The sequence below is a fragment of the Chrysochloris asiatica genome, unplaced genomic scaffold, assembly GCF_000296735.1.
Source record: "Chrysochloris asiatica unplaced genomic scaffold, ChrAsi1.0 scaffold00027, whole genome shotgun sequence".
Lineage (NCBI taxonomy): Eukaryota > Metazoa > Chordata > Mammalia > Afrosoricida > Chrysochloridae > Chrysochloris > Chrysochloris asiatica.
The window spans coordinates 19,312,938-19,324,855 of NW_006408545.1; the positions used below are offsets into that span (position 1 = coordinate 19,312,938).

Sequence of the window (11,918 nt, forward strand, 5' to 3'; positions counted from 1 at the left end):
AAAACCTGGGCTTTTGATTGGAATGGTATCGCATTCTCTCCAAGTTTCCATCCCCACCAATCCTGACTCCCTTGACATTTGTTTATTCTGTCAAATAGCTGATTTTGTTTTTTAAATTTAGCTTTTATGGTTGTTCTTGACAGGAGGCTTAGTCTGATACCAGCTACTCCATTGTAGCCAGAAGCAGAGTGCTTTACAAGACTTTCAAATGCCAATCTATAAAAAACAGAAGTTCTGTTATGAAAAATCGATACAACAAATATGAGCTCTGCAGATTGTGTAAAGTTAAAAATCTCACATAATGAAACAGAATTCATTTGACTGCAATGAAGAGAAGACAGGAACCAAATTGACTTAAACAGAAAAACAATTTGTTGTCTCATATAGCTGAAAAATCCAGGAGGAAGATGCTTTATGTGAGATTTCAAATGAAGTTTATCAGGATCCCATTTATCTCTAGCTCTCTGCTCCACTTCCTCTTTGTTGAAGTCATTCTCAAACAGGCTCATTTACAAGATGGCTGTCAGCAACTCCTAGAACTACACTCTCCCAGGTCACCATTCAGTAGAAAAAATGAGTGTCTTTGTCCCAGAGCACCTGGGAAACACTCATTAGTTTTAACTGGGTCATTGCCCATTTCTAAATCAATTACCTTACCAAGGGAAATTTGATGCATTAATTAGCTTAAGCCCATATCAGGTTCTTGGCTGTTGAGCCAAGTGTAGATTCAACTCCTTTAGAAATTCAAGGACTGACAATGGAGTTAGAAGCAGGAAATTGGGGTGCAGTGACCAAGACAAAAGTAAGTGGCTGTGGGACATCTGAAATAGCAAATATCCACTTCACTGGTCAAATCCAGTCTCTAAAACCATATTCTTCAAAGGTTCTTGGAAGACAATAGTCTTCCTGCTCTGGTCCTACAAGGCCACTTCCATGATCTTGTTTCAAGTATTAGAAACCACTGCCTTTACACTGTCCTCTTCAGGACACAGATGAGATGAGGCTCTTCCAAACTTGGCTTGTGTTGTCTTCCTGTAGTTACCCTACCTGAAGTTCAGTATGGGGTGAATTAGGGGTAGCAGGGAGGATGTGATGGGTTCATTCCCTCATTGTCTCCATGTTCCCCTTTTCTCAATATCTTTTTAAGAGAAGGATTAGAAGATCAGGCTTAAATTCCTAACTCCACCGATGATTGCTGTGATTCTGAAAAAAAAATCACTTCACCACTCTGTGTCTATTTCCTCAGCTACCTCTTTCCAGAAGTATTTCTAAACAGAGTTGCATCAAAGAGGGAGATAAAGAATGTGATAGGAAATGACATCCCGTTGGATGACAGTGGAGATTGCTGGTGATGCAGTTAGGGAAAGCTCAAAAAGTGGCCCACTCCAAACATTTCAATAATTGTAAAGATTAATGAAATGTTTTGAAAATATTTGATAGACTCTGAAACTCTAAATAGATATAAATGTCAAATGGTATTATGGGCCCCCGAGAGATCATTGTAAAGTTCTTGTTTCATGCAAGTGCTCTAATACTTGTGACAAGGGTTTCCACCCTGTGGAACAAAAACACAAAAGTTTCATTGAAGTCCTTTAGCCTAATCCTCTTAAGAGTTGTTGAAGCCTTTCTGAATTGATCCAGAGGTAGTTAAGTGCCTTCCTAAGACAGGAGGCTCTTTCTGTTTTTTTTTTTTGTTTGTTTGTTAGTTTTGTTTTTTTTACTATTTCTAGTTCTGAGGGACTTGCTCAAGTGCCACTCTTCACCCCACTACTTGGAGGCAGAGATTTTTACCCAGGTCACAGTGCCAGAGTGACTGGATAGGAATCTGCCATATGGTCAGGAGGAGCTCAGACTGGGCACATACAAGTTTTGACCGCACCTTGAGGGGAGATGAAGACAGGGTCTGTGCAAGAATGAGTGAGAAGTTTGGAAGTAGAATCAAGAAGATCAGCTCTTAGACTGGTACAGGTGCATAAAACAGGACTGAAGTAATAAAACCAAATGCCTTAAAGGTCTTTGCATACTCAGTGTCTAGCACAGTGACTAACTTGGTGTATGTTTAGTTAAATCTATGGTCAGGGTGGTAAGGAACAGACATATTTAAGAGATATTATGGCTCTTACAAAGATAAAAGTTGTAACTGGTTGAACATGTAGGCTGGAGGGTAAAAAATGTAACCTATGGTCTCAGGTCTTGAGAACTGATAGATACAGAGAAGTCAGCAGATTAGAAGGAGGTGGTTTGGATGGGATGATTAAGAATTAAACATAACCATAATAAAGATCTATGCTTTCAAAGAAAGAGCCCCAAGACATATAAACCAAACCCTACTAGAATTGAAGAAAGAAATAGGCAAATCTACAATAATAGTGGGAGATTTTAATACACTACTTTTGAAAAAGGATAGAATAACCAGAAAGAAACTCAACAAAGATACAGAGGAACTAAACAACACAATCTACCAACTTGACTCCATAGTTGTGTATAGAGCATTCAACCCATTAACAGCACAATACACATTCTTTTCCAGTGCACATGGAACATTATCCAGAACAGTCTGTGTTTTAGACCACATAATAAGCCTCCATAAATTTACAAACATCAAAATACTACAAAGCATCTTTTCAGACCACAATGCTATAAAATTAGAAATCAACAATAGGAAGACCAAGGAAATAAAGTCAAATCCCTGGAAACTGAATAACACCCTGCTGAGAAGCTACTGGGTAGAGAAGAAATAAAACAGGAACTCACAAAGTTCCTAGAAACAAATGAAAATGAAAACACAACATACCAAAATCTTTGGGACACGGCAAAAGCAGTGCTGAGAAGACAATTTATTGCAATAAATGCACACATCCAAAAAGAAGAAAGAACCAAAATTAACACATTAACACAGCATCTCCAACAGTTAGAAACAGACCAACAAAGCGAGCCCACAGTCACCAGAAGAAAAGAAATAATAAAGATCAGAGCAGAAATAAACGAGATAGAAAACAGAAAAACTATAGAATCAACAGGACAAGAAGCTGGTTCTTTGAAAGGATTAATAAAATTGACAAACTTAACCAAAGAAAAGAGGGAGACGACACAAATAACACGCATAGAATTAATGTATGCATTTAGTTTGAAGCAATGATAGGTCAGCCTTTGAAACTGTATCAGAGATTTTACAATGTGATGTGGTTTCTTTTCTTTTCTTTTGTAAAACTGGACAATTTTAATGCTTTTCTTTAAAACAACATCATAAATTGTTCTTCTTGATGACTGTAGCCAGGTGAGGTTATTTGGTAGTATTCCAAAACACCTGGTGATGGTGATTTTCCTACTTTGTTTGTAGTTTTCACCAACAATTCTTTACTTGTAGTCAATTGCTATCAAACCAGAAAGACTGCATTTATGCATTCATCATTTTCAGGATTGTTGGTAACCTGAACATATTTCCCGCAGATAACCTCGCCTCCTTGTGTAACCATGCCCAACTCGCGCACATTCACTTTAATGACAGTCCCTTTGGTAATCACACCTAAAGTTGTATAGAATGGGGACATGAGGGATTCTTCTTCACACCAAATATTGGTAAGCAAAAGGTGGCTTCAAGTTCAGGGTGTTTGTTACATGAGCCTTCTTGAAACGTAAGCCCAATGATGTGATGAATCTTTCGTATTTAAGTGGTTTTCTTGTGAAACCATCTCTAACAAAGCAGACTTTAGTAACCATCCTTTTCCATACTTCTTTTTTCTCTTTCCTATCCAAATAATTTTTAATACTTCTGTTTCTCCCTGGGCACAGAATTTAGGCAGAGGGACTTCCCATTTTCCCACTTTTTCTTTTTGTATTTGTTTAATCATATTGGAAAGTACTTTAGCTCAGGACTGCCCCTCTCTGTCCAGCAGATAGGTAGGTACTGCACCTTGTGGAGTCTTCTCATTGCTCTTGTTTGGTGTTTCTCTTTTTGTGCATCTTGATAGTCTTTTTCATTTGTATTCTTTCAGCATGGTGCTGTTTATGATAGAGCTTAGCCTTCAGACCAATCATCTTTTTGGCCTTCTTTGAATGGTCATGAACCTCTCAACTTTCCTTTTCTCTTTTTCTCATGATAATCCAAACAATATCCATACTGATTATATTGTAACTCAGTATAATCATTTTGTGGCATGGTGACGGCAGCAAAGCCACGGGGCTCACCTGAGACCCACGAGCCAAATGCACTCAGCCTGTGACAGGAAGAGTATGATGTGGTTTCTTAATGAAAAAAAAAAAATAGATTAAATTCTACAAAATGTTAAGTCAATAGAACGCTTCTTATAGAAATATTTCTTTATACATATGAGAAGATTTCAAAAAGTTCATGGGAAAATAGAATTAAAAAATAACGGAATTTTTCCATGAACTTTTTAAAGTTTCTTCATACTGCTAGGCCGCTTTCCTCCTCCTCACTTCTTCCTTACTAATGACAAAACTCTAATTTTTTTCAGAGCAAAGAGCCTGGATCAGTATCTGAATATCTAGCCTCCCCAGATGAGCACGAGGCTAAATGGAGACATTGAGGTATAAGTAGAAATTGTTGGGTGGGACTTGGGGGAAAGTTGCTTTTTTAAAAAAAGGACTCTCTAACTTAAACACTTACTGATTAAGATCAAAGACCACAGTCTTCAGTATGGATTGTACCTCAATAAAGAAAACAAAATCCTCCCCACTGGACCAATAAATAACATCATGATGAGTAGAGAAAAGATTAAAATTATCATTCATTTTGCTTGGATCTTTAATCAGCACTCATGGAAGCAGCAGTCAAGAAATCAAACAATGTATTGCATTAGGCAAATCTGCTGCACAAGACCTCTTGAAAGCATTAGGGAGAAAAGATGCTAGTTTGACAACCAAGGTGGGCCTGACCCAAACCATGGTATTTTCAATAGTTTCATATGCATGTGAAAGTTAGGCAATGAATAAGAAACATTGTTGAAGATTTGATTCATTTGGGTATGGTGTTGGAGAAGAATATTGAAAGTACCATGGACTGCCAGAAGAACAAACAAATCTTTGTTAGAAGAAATACATCCATAAAGCTCCTTAGAAGCCAGGATGATGAAACTTTTTCTCTAATACTTTGAACCTATTATCAGGAGGGACCAGTTCCTGGAGAAGGACATCATGTTTGGTAAAGTGGAGGGTCAAAGAAAAAGAGGATGCTCCCCAGTGAGCAAGCTTGGCACAGCAGCAGCAGTAAGGGGCTCAAGCACAGCACCAGTTGTTGAGAATGGCAGAGGTGGTACATGACTGGGCAGTGTTTTGTTCTGTTGTGCATTGGGTCTCTGTGAATTGTAGCCAGCTCAACAACACCTGAGCACGACCAACAACAACTGGCATACACATTTTGCTCTTGGTTCTACTCCTGCCCTCAACCCCGCCACAGCAGCCTGTGATCAGCGGGACTTCCATACTAAAACAGACTAGGAAGAAGGGCTTTGAGATTGACTTCTTAAAACCAATCAGTGAAAATTCTAAGGGTCACAATAATCCAATCTGTACTTAATCATGGGGGTGACACTGGGCCAAGTGGCATTACTTCCATGTGCATAAGATCACCATGTGTCAGAGGCCAACTCAATGGAACTAACAACCACCACAACGCCAACAATAATTTACTGATCTCCCTGTTTCTAGTCTCTGTGACTCATAGCCAAATGCAATTGATACACCATAATGTGAAAAAAATTATGGAAGACTTTCAGAGTAAAGTTTAGGGTTCTACAAAGAAGAAGACATTAGTCTCCTAACAATAAGCCTCAGCCTTTCATGCATACCTATAGTCTAAAAAAAAAAAAAAAAATCTCAAAAGAAGCCTTTGGGACCCATTAATGAGATTAGCCATTAATACAACCCATCACCTACCTGTTCCTCTTTACAAAAACAGTGTAAGAACAGCATGTCTCCAGTACTACAGGATTCAAGATTATAACCCTTGCTCTTGACTACCCTTTGAGTTTAAGAACACCCATTTATTTGTTTTTAATGTGAATGAGTATAATACATTCCAAAAACGTCCAGGCCCTTTTTGTTGTGAAAGTCCATGAAAACAAATTTGCTCATAGAAACCACTTCCTAGGGGAATAATACTTGTTGAGGGGAAGGAAAGAAGTACCAAGATCCCACACGTGCATCTTCTTAGGCCTTAGAGCAGGTGGCAGGATTGCATGTTACGGAGGGCACATGTCAGAAAATGGCTGCTTTAACCTTGGTTCCATATCACTTCCAGCTCTAGTCACTGACCAGTCCCTCATTCCAGTTTTCCAGCAGAGTCTGTGATTAGTTCAGCCCACCTTGTAGATCAGTTCAAATACTCACTATGCTAGGGGTAGACAGAGCCTTGGGATATCATCAACATAGTTTAGGCATGTACCCCTGAAGCTATGACCAAGGGTCTATAGTAATTCTTAGAGGAAGGGAAGTGGGCTGGTGGAGATGGAGTCCAGCCTTGTCTGGATTCTAATCTATCAAATAAGTCAATGCCCAGAAAAGCCACCATCTGGATGAAACCCAACTGTGGGTTATGAGGAACTGGATGGAAGCCTATCTGCAAAATTCTCATCTCTGAAGCTTTGAGCATCATTTTCACCATGTTCTCAGGGTTGTTGTTGTTATGTGCCGTGGAGTCGGCTCTGACTCATAGCGACCCTGTACAGGGTTTACAAGGCTATAAATCTTTACAGGAGCAGAAAACCTCATCTTTCTCCCACGGAACAGCTGGTAGTTTCGAACTGCTGACCTGAAGATTCGCAGCCCGATTTGTAACCACTACGCTACCAGAGCTCCTTTGTTCTCAGGGTAAAGGCTGAGTTTTATTTTGCCAAAAGCATTGGTTGATGCTGAGTCCATTATCCAGGTACCTAAATCATTTTTTGAAGGGAAATTTTCTTTTCTCCTGATTAGTTCAGGTCACAAAACAAAGAAACAAGAAACAAACCTCTTCAAAAAACAAAACAAAAAACCCTTAACTCTTCATTCTGTATTTCCTTAAAAGAAAAGGCTAGCACAATAAATCTAAGCCACAAAGATTCCAGTTTCCTTGGCTGACTTAGAACAGACTAATACTCAAGAGTGACCCTTTTCGGGACCTGCCTCTGAATTTCTTCCCCATCCTGTGAGTTTTGGGTACTTCAGTGTTCTCATTTGTGAAATGGAAAAATATATACTCAACAATCTTAGCAAAAAGGTGTTACTGGTTTCCAATTATATTCAGAGGACAGGTAGAGCAGAGACAGACTTGAAGACTAGTGAAGAGTGAATGTCAACAGACACTTTTATCCCCACCTGAGATTAGCCAAGTGTGTGATGATAAAGGAATAGTTGGAGCAAACTCTATGAGCTCTTCTGTCCAATAGTACAGCCATACAGTCCAGACAGTTCTAGTTTTCAGAATGTTTTCAACACAGGCATTCTCTCATTTCCTAGATTGGGGTCAGCCAAGATACCTCCCCGAGCTCCAATTCTACTCAGTGCAGGAATCTCCTGGGACAATACCTCTAGGAGGTCAAGCTGTCACCTGCACATCTGATGAAAATGAGGTCACCGCCTCCCAAGGCCTCCCATTTCCCATAGACTGCTCTTGTTTTTACAGCTAAATGTTGCCTTCCTTTAGTTTCCATCACTGTTCTAGGTTGGGTCCTACAGTTATCTACATCAATTATGTATTTCCTCCCCCTCCTGACCACCATCCTGTCATCCCATTGAGTATTCGCCTCTATAGACCATATGCTGTTATTAATTACTGTCAAGTTGACTTTGACTCATGGCAGCCTCATGCATTAACAGAATGAAACCTTGCCCTGACCTGTGTCATCCTCATGATCGTTGGTAGGTTTCACTTCACTGTTGTAGCTATTGTGTCAGCCCATCTCACTGAGCTTTTCCTTCGCTTTTATTGGCCCTCTACTTTACCAAACATGATATCCTTTTCTAGGAATTGGTCATTCTTGATGATGTGTCCAAAGTAAGTAAGCCAAAGTGTCACATCCTTGCTTCTAAGGAGCAGCCTGCTGTATTTCTCTTAAGGTTGGTTGGTTTGCTCTTCTGGCAGTTCATGATATATTTAATATTCATCACCAAAACTATGATTTGAATGTACTGATTTGTCTTCTGCCTTCCTTTTTTATTGTCCAGCTTTCACGTGTACAAGGAGTTTTAGTTCATTGGAGAATCAATATGACTGTGGTTGACAAAGAAGTTAGTGCAACCATGGGTTCTACCCACAGAAGTATAGGACCTAGAAGAAGGGATTTAAGTGCCAATAAGTCCAAAATTATTAGCACTCTGTCAGCAGAATTTACTTTAATCAACTTTTATAAAAGACAAAACATTATTTTTTTGACATTGTCTCCTTATTTTTCAATACTTTGTCCATCTGTCAACAAGTTTTCATATTCCCTTATTTTAAAGTGTCTTAGACTGAGCTGAGAGCCACGAATGACTGCTGTCTTCTCTTCTTCATTTAGAGGTGAACCTTTGTCCTCTAAGGGCTGCTTTGAGGGGACCAAACAGGTGAAAGTCTGATGGAGCAAGATCAGGACTATAGGAAAGATGCTTTAACATCGACAGAGTGGGCAGAGGTGTGTGAACCCATGCTTTGTCGTGCAAGATCACAAAGCCCTTGGATAGAAATCCTCTGCATTTAATCCAAAGTTTAGCCTTCAGCTCTGCAGTGAACATCTCACTGTAACGAGCATTGTTTATTACTAAACCATTTTCCTGATAGTGTTCCAATCCTGGCCCTTGAGAATCCCAGAAAACTGTAAGCATCAATTTTCCAGCTGAAAATTGAACTTTTTCTTGGTCTCCAATTGAGAATATTTCCATTCCATACTTTGCTGTACTCCCAGACTTAAAATAATGAATCCATGTCTCATCACCAGTAGCGATTTTTAAAATAAAAAGAAACTTTTACCTTCCTTCGATATCAGTCCAAGTCTTGTTTGCAGATGTCCAAACACTTCCATTTATGCTTTTCCATGAGTTGTTTTGGTACCCATCTTGCACAAACTTTTTGAAACCCAAGTCTGTTGTAGATTATTTCATAGGTAGAACCATGGCTGATTTGCAAATGATTTGCCACATAATGCACTGTCAGTTGTCTATTCGACAGAATCCTCTCACGTGCACACTCCATGTTGTCAATAGCTATGGACGTGGACAAGCATTTTAATATAACCAGAGTTCAGATAATTTTCTACTCATCCTTGTATATGAGGCTACTGAACCTGACATATAGCTTTTCACATATATCATGATGTTCCAACTACATCCTTTGGCTCTAGTATGTCAAGAACCCTCTTCAAGAGCATCCTTATGGAGCGTGGTTTTATGGACTTGCGTGGAAGCCCAGGATGGTTCTCTTAAACCCTTTCTTCTAGATCCTACTTCTGTGGGTAGAACCCATGGCTGCACTAACTTCTTTGTCAACCTTAGTCATATTGATTCTCAGTCAACTAAAACTCCTACATCTTCTCTACCCCAAACCTATGATCTTGGTTTTCTCAAATTCTTTATACAAATAAGCAAGATACGAATTAGCAAATGCTACCACTGATTTATTATTAAATCCAACTATAAATCTATTCATTTACCTTAGAGATTTCATCCCAATATCCCAACCAACCTCTAGTTCTTCTAGAAAAATTTTCCTATCATTTGCCATTATTAGCTGTATTCTTTAGTCTGTGGCACTCAAAAAACTTGATGGCTCTTCTTTTTATTTATTTATTCCAGTCATTAAAACATTATAGTAAAATTGGGCTATTTATACCAGGAGGTGGGCAACCAACCAGTTGCTGTTGAGTTGATTTTGACTCATGCCACCCCACAAGGGTCATCAATTCTCTCTTATACACTGCTCAAGGGCACACAAGCACACACTGTGAAACTGGGACTAGAAGAATTCTGGTCTCCTGAAACCCAGTGTGGAGATTTCCCCATAGTGATTTGGGGCTGTTGTGTGGGTGGCTTGCCTCCCCCCAGACCCTGACACTCTAAGATGTAGGCTTGCCATCTACTCAGCAAATCAGGTCTCCACACAGTTTTTGGCATGAGAAAGTGCTTAATACTTTGTATTGCCTGGCACAGAAGGCTACTGCTAACAACACAGTTGCTCCCCACTTACATTCACTTCTAGACTTCAAGGTTCTCTGGCCAAATCTAGTTAGATCCTTACCCTTCCTGTACCTGCTTGCACACAGGTAGGTGGACATGGTCTGAATTGAGTCCTAATGTTGGGTCTACCATGTTTAGTTCTTTGACCTTAACACAAGTTATTTAATATCCTTGAGTCTCAGTCTTTCCACCTAAAATAGGAGACTATATCATCCTGCTTTATAGGGTTGATTTAAACATCAAATAAGAATGAATATAAAAATAAATATTTAAAACTTATCCAGTGCCTGGCATGGGCAACTTTATTGTTACTATCAAACAGGAATAGAGAACTCCAAAGTGAATCCGTACCACTTAAAATTCCTTTTTAAATTGGTTCATTATATCCTAATCTATTTATTCATTTCTTTCTCTTAAAGTCCCAACAAAAACAGAATATTAAGAAGCCATGCGGGGAGAGCAGTGAATACAAATTAAATATTCAATGTTCTTTAGAACACTTTGGCAGGGAAGTGATACACCTATTAAAATACCCCAGTCAGAGCTGGCATATACTCAACTGATAACCCCAGCAGGCAGCGACCTTGGCACCATTACAAGGGCAATATTTTCAAATGGATGAACTATTCCTGAACAAAGTGTCCAGTGTACTAGGAATAAACACGCTTTTCATCAGCCCAGCCTGTACATTTTCTGGTTCTAATAACCTTTCCCAGAGACATCGTCAGAGAGTGGGGAGCACCAGGAAGTGGCACCCCCTCAGCAACCTGCCCAATCTTGTTCATCTCCCCTTAAGAATCTTGGGGCGAAACAGCCTCCAAACCTACACCTTCTCTTCTGAAGGTATCATGATTTCTTTTCTGCATTTCTTTAAAAGTAGAGCCCAAGGTTACACATTGTTCTCCTGGTCAGGGACCCAAGTGTTCTTCATAGAAAAACTGTTGGCCAGCAGTCTCCCCACAGTGGAAACCATCTGGTGACTATCTACACAGTTTCTGCCACAAGGCCCAGGACAAAAGTACTTTGGAAGAATGGTGGAAGCAAAAGACTGAGTTTAAGAGAAAATGGAACTCTTTCCAGCCAGCGCCGAGCAAGAGGTACCTCCCAGAACAACTGGCAAAAGCGCCACAAGACCCGGGGCAAAAGAAAGCGGAAGTATGAGCTGGGACATCCGGCGGCCAACACTAAGATCCGCCCCGCCGCATACACACAGTGTGTGTTCGAGGAGACAACAAGAAGTACCGCGCCCTGAGGCTGGATGTAGGGAACTTCTGGGGCTCTGAGTGTTGTACCCGGGAAACAAGGATCATTGATGTTGTCTACAATGCGTCCAGTAATGAGCTGGTCCCCACCAAGAACCTAGTGCAGAACTGCATCGTGCTCGTTGACAGCACACCGTACCCGCAGTGATACGAGTCCCACTATGCACTGCCTCTGGGACGCAAGAAGGGAGCCAAACTGACTCCTGAAGAGGAAGAGATATTAAACAAAAGCGATCAAAGAAAATTCAGAAAAAATACAATGAGAGGAAAAAGAATGCAAAAGTCTACAGTCTTTTGGAGGAGCAGTTCCAGCAGGGAAAGCTTCTTGAATGTATTGCTTCAAGACCAGGCCAGTGTGGCCGAGCAGATGGCTATGTTCTAGAGGGAAAGGAGCTGGAGTTCTAGCTGAGGAAAATCAAGGCCCGGAAAAGCAAACAAAGCCTCCTTCCGCCTCTCTCACATCCAGTACATGTATTTAAGCTGTCTAGGAGCTCTGGTAGAGTAGTG

The 11,918-nt window shown here is 40.1% G+C and overlaps 1 pseudogene; it reads right to left on the reverse strand.

Moving 5' to 3' along the window:
* Positions 1 to 3,397: 3,397 nt before the first annotated feature.
* Positions 3,398 to 4,159, reverse strand: LOC102812104 (annotated as a pseudogene).
* Between the last annotated feature and the right edge of the window lie 7,759 nt (positions 4,160 to 11,918).